This window comes from Elephantulus edwardii, unplaced genomic scaffold (assembly GCF_000299155.1).
Source record: "Elephantulus edwardii isolate Elephantulus edwardi_28Jun2011 unplaced genomic scaffold, EleEdw1.0 scaffold00041, whole genome shotgun sequence".
In the NCBI taxonomy this organism is placed as follows: domain Eukaryota; kingdom Metazoa; phylum Chordata; class Mammalia; order Macroscelidea; family Macroscelididae; genus Elephantulus; species Elephantulus edwardii.
The window spans coordinates 13,987,944-13,998,123 of record NW_006399791.1 but is presented as its reverse complement, the minus strand read 5'-3'; the positions used below and the strand labels follow the sequence as shown (position 1 = coordinate 13,998,123).

General features: G+C 39.9%; 1 protein-coding gene across 1 annotated transcript in view; it reads left to right on the top strand.

The window, feature by feature from the left end:
- AGBL1 (ATP/GTP binding protein-like 1) overlaps nucleotides 1-10,180 on the top strand; it is a 1,027,235-nt gene that overhangs the window by 116,353 nt on the left and 900,702 nt on the right. The gene's annotated exons all lie outside the window — the stretch shown is intronic.

Here is a 10,180-nt window from a genome sequence, read left to right as displayed (position 1 = left end):
GAGGGGAAGACCCTCTATGAGGTGGATTGATTCGGTGACTGGGGTAATTGAAATGGGTGTGTCAGAGACCATGCGATTGGCACGGGATAGAGCAGGGTTTAGGGCTGTTGTACATAGGGTCGCTATGAGTCACAAACGGCACATAACAACAACAATACTAATATATAAGCAAAGGAGCTAAACACATTATTAGGCCAAATAACTGAGTGTTACATGAATTCATGTCCCTTAACCTTCAAACCAAATAATCAAGTACAGCAAGAGTTTTGTCTTTTTTGGTTGTTTGGGTTTTTTTGTGTTACATAGAAACCTCAGCAATATCATTCCCCCTCTGTCATCATTGTAAGTATATCTAGAAAAATTTTGCCTATTTGTTTTTTTAACATATGTACAATTTTTTAGGAGATAATATATTAGTTATATGTGCAACCCTATCCTTAATCAATGACATTTATGTTGTTTTAAAAGCTTGCGAACGGTCATCTAGGCAACATAAATTGTCATGATTTGACTAGACCAATAAAGGAGGAAGAAGAGTTAAGAATAGGAAGAGGATATGAAACATACATTTAATTCCCTTCAGGAACAACTCCTTCATTTGTTCAAGACCAGAACTACATTATGTTTAACTATGGTTACTAAACATTTTGATTAAAATTCCTACATATGAATTGTCATCAAAAGGGGGAAATGTAGAACATAATTCAATTTCTCATATACATCTGAAACCATAGAGGTTGAATTAATTCCTGAAACTATTTCCCTGAGATAATATTTATATCTTAAACAAAAAATACCCCCTGAAATCTTCTTAAAGTTTAACATTTAGTTTAGTTAACAAAGAATTATGCTATTTTTATAAGGCCAATAGCATCTAACAACAATAAAAACAATAAATAAAAAACTGACTCCAATGCTGTCAAGTCAATTGTGACTAATGATGAGCCCCCATTGGGTTTCTGAGACTATACATGTTAATGGGAACAGAATACCTCTTCATTATTCTCCTTCAAAGCAGCTTGTAGATTTGAACTGCTAAACTTTTAACTAGAACCTCAATAGGTAACTCGGTATACCACTAGTTCTTTATAGAGACTCTAAAAAGAATTGGTGAGCCCTACCAGTGGTTCTGATTACCTCACATAGAGAAACTCTAAGCCAGTTGATTCCCTGCATAATGCCCCTAAGCCTTAATTCTCATCAGAGTACAGAAGTCCACTTATTCCATTCCTCTTTCAGTACTTTTTCTTTCTCTTCATTCTCCATTCCTCTATCCCAATTCACTCAGGATGATCACGTAATTTCTTAAAACAGTGACAACAAAATCCCAACTTTTCTCTGTAGCATTTTCTTACTCTGTGGAACCCTGGTGAAGCAATGTTTAAGTTACTTAGCTGGTAACTGAGTGGTTATACTTTCAAACCTACCAGTGGCTCTCTGGGAGAAAAGAACTGGAAATCAGCTTCTATAAAGATATAGCCTAGAAAACTCAGTTAAATTCTGAGTTACACTTTGTTGATGTGCAGTTCAACTCTGTCATATGAGATCTCTGAGTTGGAATTGGCTGAACTGTATGCAACACTATTTAGTTTCTGAAAGTAGTATGGGGTTAGGGAGCTCCAGGAGCCTAGACGGTAAGGAATTGTGCTTCCAATCCAAAGGTATGAAGTTTGAATCTACCAACTGCTTACTTCCTTTGAAAACCTGCTTGAAGGTCAACTATGAATAAGTTCTGACTCAATAGTACAAGACAACGATATCAGTCTGGGGGTTAATATTGAGGTACATTTAAGTTTACTGAAGTCTATTACCACCTGCTCATTTATTAATCTACATACCTACCCAGAATTCATTTAACAATTATAATGTAGCAGGTGTGATGATAAATGATCAGGCTTTGAAGATTATAAATGTTGTTTCTATACTTAAAGAACGTCTACCCAAAGTTAGAGCTGTAAATAGATCACATTCATATCACCTTGAAAAAGGTTATAATGCAGAATTCAAATTAGTGAGAACTCAGAATAAGAAGGACTTTACGGAGCCTGGAGCCCAGGTGATATAGACGCAGGTTTAAAATGATGCCTGAATAATGTGGGTAGGTGCTCAGGCAGAAGTTTTCTAGATAGAACAGTACTAAAAGAAGGAATGTGTTCTGTTGTTGTTACGTGCCACCAAGTTGCCTATGAAGCCCTGAACCCTGCTCTATCTTGAGCCAATTTCATTGTCTCTTACACACCTACCCCAACTACCCCATTAACCTAATCACCGAGCCAATTAGTTTCATGCAGGATCTTTATCTCTTGTGTTGTCTCTCCATTCTTTCAAGCATGATGTCCCTCTCCAAGGACTGGTGCCACCTTGCAACAGGCCCAAAGTATGCCAGACAGAGCTCAAATTCCTTGTCTCCAGGGAGCAGCCTGGTTTCACTCTCTCCAGGGCAGACCCGTTTATTGTCTTAGCACCCCATGGTATATTCAATACTCTTCTCCAGCACCACAACTCAAAGGCATCAATTCTTCTTATATCCTCCTTAGTCATTGTCCACCTCTCTGATGCATAGAAAGCAATTGTTAAGACTATGGACTGGATCAGGTGTATCTTAGTCTCTCGACTGACATCTGCACTCTGGAAATGTCCCTTACAGCAGATTTTTCCCAATGCAACTCATATTTTGATTTCTTGGATGCTGGTTCCAAGGGTGTTATTTGTGGAGCCAAGAAAGCTGAAGCTGTAAACAATCTCAATCTCTTCTTTGTCTATAATGATGCTGCCAATTGGCCCAGTGGTGAGAATCCTTGTTTTTCTGAATGTTGAGCTTCAATCTGTACTGAAGGCTTCAGTCTTTGACATTCTTCAGGTCCTCCTCAGTTTCAGCAAGCAGGGTTGTGTCATCTGCATAAGGCAGATTGTTGATGAGTCTTCCTCCAATTCTGTTGCCACATTCCCCCTCATAGAGCCCAGCCTCCTGTATCATCTGTACTACATATAGATTGAAAAGATATAGAGATAGATGCATCACTGGTGTATACCTTTCCTAATTTTGAACCATGAAGTGTTTCCTTGCTCTGTTCGGACCACTGCCTCCTGATCCAAGTGAAGATTTTGCAGAAGCACAAGAATAGGATTTCCTATCCTTCTCAATGTCAGCTATTTTGTTGTGATCCACACAGTCAAATGCTTTTGCGTATGAATTATCCTCACAACCAAATGCTTTTGCATAGTCAATGTATCTAGAGAGAGAATTTCATATTCCAACACCTGAAAAAGTGCAAGAGGATGATGCGTTGATTCCAACTTGCAGCAGTCCTTTGTGTTTCAGAGTAGAAGAGACGTCCGTAGGGTGTTAAATGGCTACAGTCTTATGGAAGAAATCAATAGGTTTCTTTTCTGCTTTGCCAATGGGTGGATTAAAGCTATCAATTTTTGGGTTAATCTTTCTGATTGTTGTGAAGTGAGAACCGATTCATAGCTGAATTCAGAGTGCTTCTGAAACTTGGGAGAGTGACCATCTTTCTCCTGAGGATTAAATTTCCTGGATTTGCACCCCAATAGAGGGGTGACCTTTGGGCTAGCAGCACAATACTCTATGTACTATGTCAGTAGTGCTCCCCTTTTAATAGTGGAGTATAACTGTTTGCACAACCTAACGAATCTACAAGAACATCATATATTGTAGGGTAGCGAGAAGGTGAGGTTTCAGGTGATGTATGTCTTGTCAGGTAATGTATGCCTTGAGTTTTAAGATATTATAGTCACTATTGGACTTGATTGGTAAAACATCACTTTCTTTCAATTAGAGTAAGATTAGTCTTCTTCCTCCCGTGTGTCCTTTATCACTTCATATGAAGACGTCAGAAGAGGTGAGCACATTAAGGGTGTTGCTAACAGAAGAATAAGCACTAAATCTTTGTGAGGCTTCGAGAAAAAAAAAAAAAAGAACAAGTATCTATAGCTCTCTGTAACTTCAGACTCCTGTTATAAAAATACCTCCCGAACTTTGGGAATTATTTTTAGATTGTTGCTGTTGAGTACTGTTGAGTTGGAATTGACTCACAGCTGATGCTCCAGCAGGTTTTCTGAGGCTGTAACTTGTACGGCAGGAGATTGCTCATCCTTCTCCTGCAGAGTAGCTGGTGGATTCGAACCCTGTATTTTTGCATTGGCAGAATAATTCCTTATAACTCAGCCACCCGAGATCCTTACATAGTCTTTTACTTTTAGAGTAGAAGAGGGATGTTTGTGAAATTTTCCTTGGTGGTCCAGAGATGATGACACTGTAAGTGTCCCTGAGAATCTCATTGGAATTGGCTATCTCTTCTCACTTCACACTGAAAAAGGCCTCAAGCAGATCTATGGAACATCTATTACACTGTTAAGTCAATGAATCCAGGTCAGTGTTTCCTCAGTGTGACTATCGACATCAGCAGCATCACCAGAGAAGTTGTTATCAGGGTGCTGTTGAGTTGATTCCAATTTGAAGTAACCCTGAGCATTACAGAAATGCTCTATAGCATTTCTTGGCTAAGACTTTTCTGGTGGTGAAACCATGATGTGTGTGAAAAACAAAGTGGTTAGTTTACCAACATACAAAAGCATAAGCTACTCATTCATTCTCATTAGGAGAGCGATTTGGATATCTGTTTCCTTAAATATTGCAGCTTAGGAAGCCCTATGGGGCAATTTTACTGTGTTACATGGGGTCTTTATGAGTTGAAGTAAACTCAACAGCAGCTAACAACAACAGGCCTTTTAGACCACTACTCCAGGCAGGTGTGTTCTACCTAAACATTATTGCTATGTACCATCAAATTGGAATGGCTCATAGCTGATCTTCGAGCAGAATTTCAAAAGCAGTTAATTGCACAGAAGATTGCCCCTCTTTCTTCCACTGAGTAGCCAATGGATATGAACTGCATGCCTTTGGGTTGATAGTAAAATTCTTTACCAGAGTTATTATATGTGCAAATTGTCAGACCTCAACCCAGATCTCCTAAATCAGAAATTCTGGAGTGAGGCACAACATTTTGTGTTTGACAAGTTAATCAGGTGATTCTGATGTTCTCATGATGTTTTAACATACCCCTGTTCGCAAATTTTTGATTTGCCCATCTCTATCAAACTAGTACTCCAGGGGACTAATCCTTATATTTTTGCTGAAGAATTCTCTGTTAAACTTGGCAACTTTGAGCACTTTCATCCACCAACAAAGTCCTATCAAGAGCAAGCTTTCACTCAAACCTCTTCTTGAGATGATTCTTAAAATTCAGTTGAAAAAAGTTGGGTGGGCTTCAGTTTCTGTGAACTTATTTTAACTTTCTGTGAACTGATTTTAACTTTCTTCATGTTCACTTTGAACTTGAAGGTGTACTGCTACCTAAAGTTGTGCTTCTTTGGTGGTTCTAAATGACTAGTGGTCCATGAAGGAAAGATGGACAATCCCCTCCTCTGATTTACAACCCTAGAAACTCAAAGAGAGGTTAGCTCTGAGTTTGTGCCAACTTGATGGAATGAGAGAGAAGCCATAATCAGATCCAATGACAACCTTATGAAGCACTGGCTACACTAGTGTTGAGTGTGGACAGTCTTTGTACTTTCACTAAGAATGAGTCCTGTTGGGAGGCCCTGAGTGGTGCAAGTGCTTGGTATGCTCCCTACTAACCAAAAGGAAGTAAGGGTGAATCCATATCTAAGCACATCAGAAGAAAGGCCTGGTGATTTACCCTGAAAAATGAGCCATTGAGCACCCTTTGATGTACAGTTTTTCTAGCACATTTGAGGTTGTAATGAATTAAAATTAACTCAAGAACAATTACAAGGTGTCCAGAAGTCTGTGTGAGGGCCCCATACAGAAAGGGTGGAAATTTGACATATACCTCATGATTGAGAAGTCTGCTGACAGTTGGAAAGCGAAAAATGATAACAGAAGAAGGATTGATGCCTTTTGCACTGTGGTGTTGAAGAAGAGTACTGAATATTACATGGGATTTCAAAAGAACAAACATACTCTTTGGAGGCAAAGATGATAATGTCTTGTTTTCCATCCTTTGGACATGTTGCTAGGAGAGGCTATTCCTTGGAAAGGGACATCAGGCTTGGGAAGAAGGAAGGATGACAACAGAGAGGAAGACCAGGAGTATTAACTCAGTGATTGTAGCAATGGGCTCCAGTGGGTCAGAGATTGTGAGGATGGTACAAGATAGCACAGGGTCCAGATCTGTTGTTGATGGGATCACTATACTGAACTTGATGATAACCTAACAACAACAACAATAAGGACAACTGTTTATATTTTAAAAAACAGGCCAAATAACCAGTTACAGTAACAGTCATAAGTCTCATCCTTTTTGCTGAAGGAAAGCAGGTAGATTTTTATTCACTCACTGAGCCAACAAACACAGGGGAAAAGTACAAGTTTCTACTATACATTGAGATGAGGTATCATATCTTTTGTATGTGTTTATACAGATATATACATTTAAGTTACTTAACATTTATTCAACAAAGTGTGTAACATAGCAACCATTCTACTACAGTAATACAGCACACATTCTGTAAAATTTTGTTTTGCTTATATATGTTTGCTTATATATTTTACTCATTATACATTTATGCATTCATAATGCATTACAGGATTATAGTCACTATTCATGCATACTTTATTTTATGAATAATTTAAGGAGATCAAGCATAATTTTTTACTTAGGTGCTACATTGAGGATCACACCTTTACATTCAAAGTGATTCCCTGCTCTCAGAGATGTATCTGTTGTATGGCTGATATAGCACCTGCTCTGGATATCATTTGAAGAGAGAGCTAATGAACAGTTTCTAGTACCAATGCCAGTGATAAGAGGTCATTCGGTAAGTTAAAACTAAAGCTTCCATATTTGAGAGCCTCCATGGGCCAAGGAGCCCTGGTGATGGAGCTCTGTTAGTGGAACTCTGGTGGCTTAATCATAGGGAATTTTACTGCTAACCCAAAGACCATGCTTCTCTGTGCTTTCAAATCCAGCAGGGGTTCCAAAGTAGAAGATGGACCATCTCCTGGCCATGTGTGATTTACAGCCTCAGAAACCCAATAGAGGGTCAGCTATGAGTTGACTCCAACGTGACGGCAGTAAAATGGGCCAATGCAACTGTGTGGTTTTGCTCTGCTGAGTATACAAAGAGATGAAATCGGGATAAATACTTGAAGCATATTGTTGTTGTTATTGTTGTTATGTGCTGTCGAGTCGCTTGTGACTCATAGCAACCCTATGTACAACAGCTCTAAACTCTGCTCTGTCTTGTGCCAATCCCATTGTCTCTGACACACTCATCCCGATTGCCCCAGTCACCGAATCAACCCACCTCCCAGAGGGCCTTCCCCTCCTGTGCCTGTCCTCCACCCTCTCAAGCATGATGGACCAGTCTCTCCTTACAACATGACCAGAGTATGTCACACAAAGCCTCAGAATCCTTGCCTCCAAGGAGCCGCCCAGTTTAACCCTCTCTAGGATGAATCTGTTTGTTTTCTTAGCAGTCCATGTTACCCTCAACACTATTCTCCAACACCAAAACTCAAAAGCATCAATTCTCCTTCTATCCTCCCTCGTCATTGTCCAGCTCTCTGACGCATAACAAGTGATTGCAAAGACCATGGCCTGTACCAGACACACCTTAGTCTCCAGAGACACATTGTTGCTCTTGAGTACTTTAGAGAGGTCCCTAACAGCAGACTTTCCCATTGCAATATGTCTTTTAATTTTCTGGCTGCTGGTGCCAAGAGTGTTGACTGTGGAGCCAAACAGACTAAAGCTGTGAACAATCTCAATCTCTTCACCATCCATCCTGATGCTGCCAATTGGTCCAGTGGTGAGAATCTTTGTTTTCTTGATATTGAGCCTCATTCCATATTGAAGCACATTATAGACCAGTTTTTTTTCAGTGAAAGCAAGGAGGTAATAGTTCTATGTTAAGTAAAAGATTAATGAGCTTGACTTCTATGTCTGAGTTGGTATGATACAATGATCCAAAGGATGGGCATCCAATATTTGGACAGGGGTGCAGTTTCAGTGCTTGCCATAGGTACTATTTCCTACAGATAAGTCTGCATGTTTGTGAGAGTTTACACAACCTCCACCTGCTCCTTTCCTCACACACTTTTGGCTTTCCCTTCCTGGGTCTGGGGGTTCTCAAAGGTGTTTGTCTGAGCCTTTGGCCCTGGTGCTGTTGCCTGTGGACCTGGAAGCACTTTACAATCATTTTCCCTTTGCAGGGCTGCTGTTTGTGACAAGCACAGGCATGCTGAATCCCTCCCAGGCATGAGTCCCTCTGAGGCAGCAGCCCCTCTATCCCACTCCCTGCAGCGCGCCACTAACCGAACTAGTCTGAGGTCTTCATTTCAATTTCTGCCATAAAAATTTTCTGTGATTGATGATGGCTCCCACAAGCTGTCTCTGACAGCATCTGTATAGAGTTGGAAGGAGGTTTATTTTCCCTTTTTTTCCAGAGAGAAATGGACATGTTCCATGCTGGGCTTAGAATCTGGCCCTCCCTTTGCACCATATGTTTCGGGCTTTTCTTTTTCAATGCCATGTAGGAGTCATCTTACTTTTAATTTCTGATTTCTTCTCTTCTCCCTTGAAAATACTGATTAGCAAGACCCATTCATCTGTCATCTATTTCCGTTGGTACCCTGGCCTTCTCTCTGTGTATGTGTGTAAGCACGTGTATACCTTCATTTATCTTGGTATTCCTTCTCAGGCTAAGTGGAAGGCTAGAACTGTACCAGGTGGTGTTCTGGGCAACTGTGCTCTGCAGGCAGCCTGTCCAATCCCTTGTAAAGGTCCTCCTGCTTTACCCACCTGTTACTTGGCTACCCCTTCCCCCTGCCCTGCTGCAGCAAACCCACCTACCACTCCTAACTCTAGCAGCATCCTAGGGTCACATCTTTCTGGAAGACTGTGAAAAAGCCCACTGAGTCCAATATTCCACATTTGCTAGATAGCAAGTGTTATATGGAGTTTGATATCTCATGCTGCTGCTTTCTAACATTATTATTGTCTCATTTCATTGCCATTGAGTTGGGCTCTACTCATCACTGACTCTCTAGCAGATTTTCAGAAGCTATAAATAATATGGGAGGAAATTGTCAATTTTTCACCCTAAGTGGAGCTTTTGGATTTGAACTGCCCATCTTTGGGTTGGCAGCACACAACTCCTTACCCACTTGGCCATCAGAGCTCCTTATTATTACCTTTTTGTTGTTGTGTGTCATAGAGTCAGAACTGACCCATAGTGGACCCTCCAGCAGGTTTCCAGAGGCAGTAAATTGCATGAGAATAGAATGATCATCCTTCTATGGTGGAGCAACTGGTGGATTAGAACCCTGTGCATTTGGGATTACAGTACAACTTCTTACCACAAGGCCCTAGACAATATTGAAATACATAAGCCCCAAACTGTTGTAAGGTTAAGCTTGAGATGAAAAGGAAAATAAGATAAAATTTAACATTTCCTCTGCCCATACATGAGTAATTTAATTTACTTTGTTTCATCTCTTTATCTGTAAAATGGAAGCTGTTATGAGAAATAACTGAGTCAATGTTACTTCTCTTAACATCTGACTAGAAGTTCTGTTATTTCTAGATGCAAAACAATACTTGAATGAGGCCACTTTTTGTTACTTCTGTCACCACAACCCTGGGCCAGACACGATTATTCCTCTACTCTGAAAACACAGCTTCCCCTCTTCCTTCTCTGTTCCATCACCTTTGTTGTTGTTTCTTGAAAGTTTTATTAAAACTCATAGGTTTTTGTACATTCACAAGGTTGTGCATCTATGATTTCTGCTTAATTTTAGAAAAATGTAATGACCCAGGTAGAAATTCTATTCCAGTCTTAGTTTCTCTCTTTTACCTCATTCCTGCCCCAATCAACCACTAATTAATCTACTTTGCGGGTCTACTCTGAGTATTTCACCAAAAAATAAGATCATACACTATGTAGGTTTTTGTGACTAGATTCTTTTAGTTAGCTTGTTTCAAGCATCCTCCATGTTGCAGAATATATCAACATTTCATGTCACATTATAGCTGAATAATCTCTATAATGTACAGTTGTAACACACTTTTCTTATCCATCATTTAATTTAACACTTAGTTTCTTTCTATCTTTTGGCTAGTGTAAGTAGCAC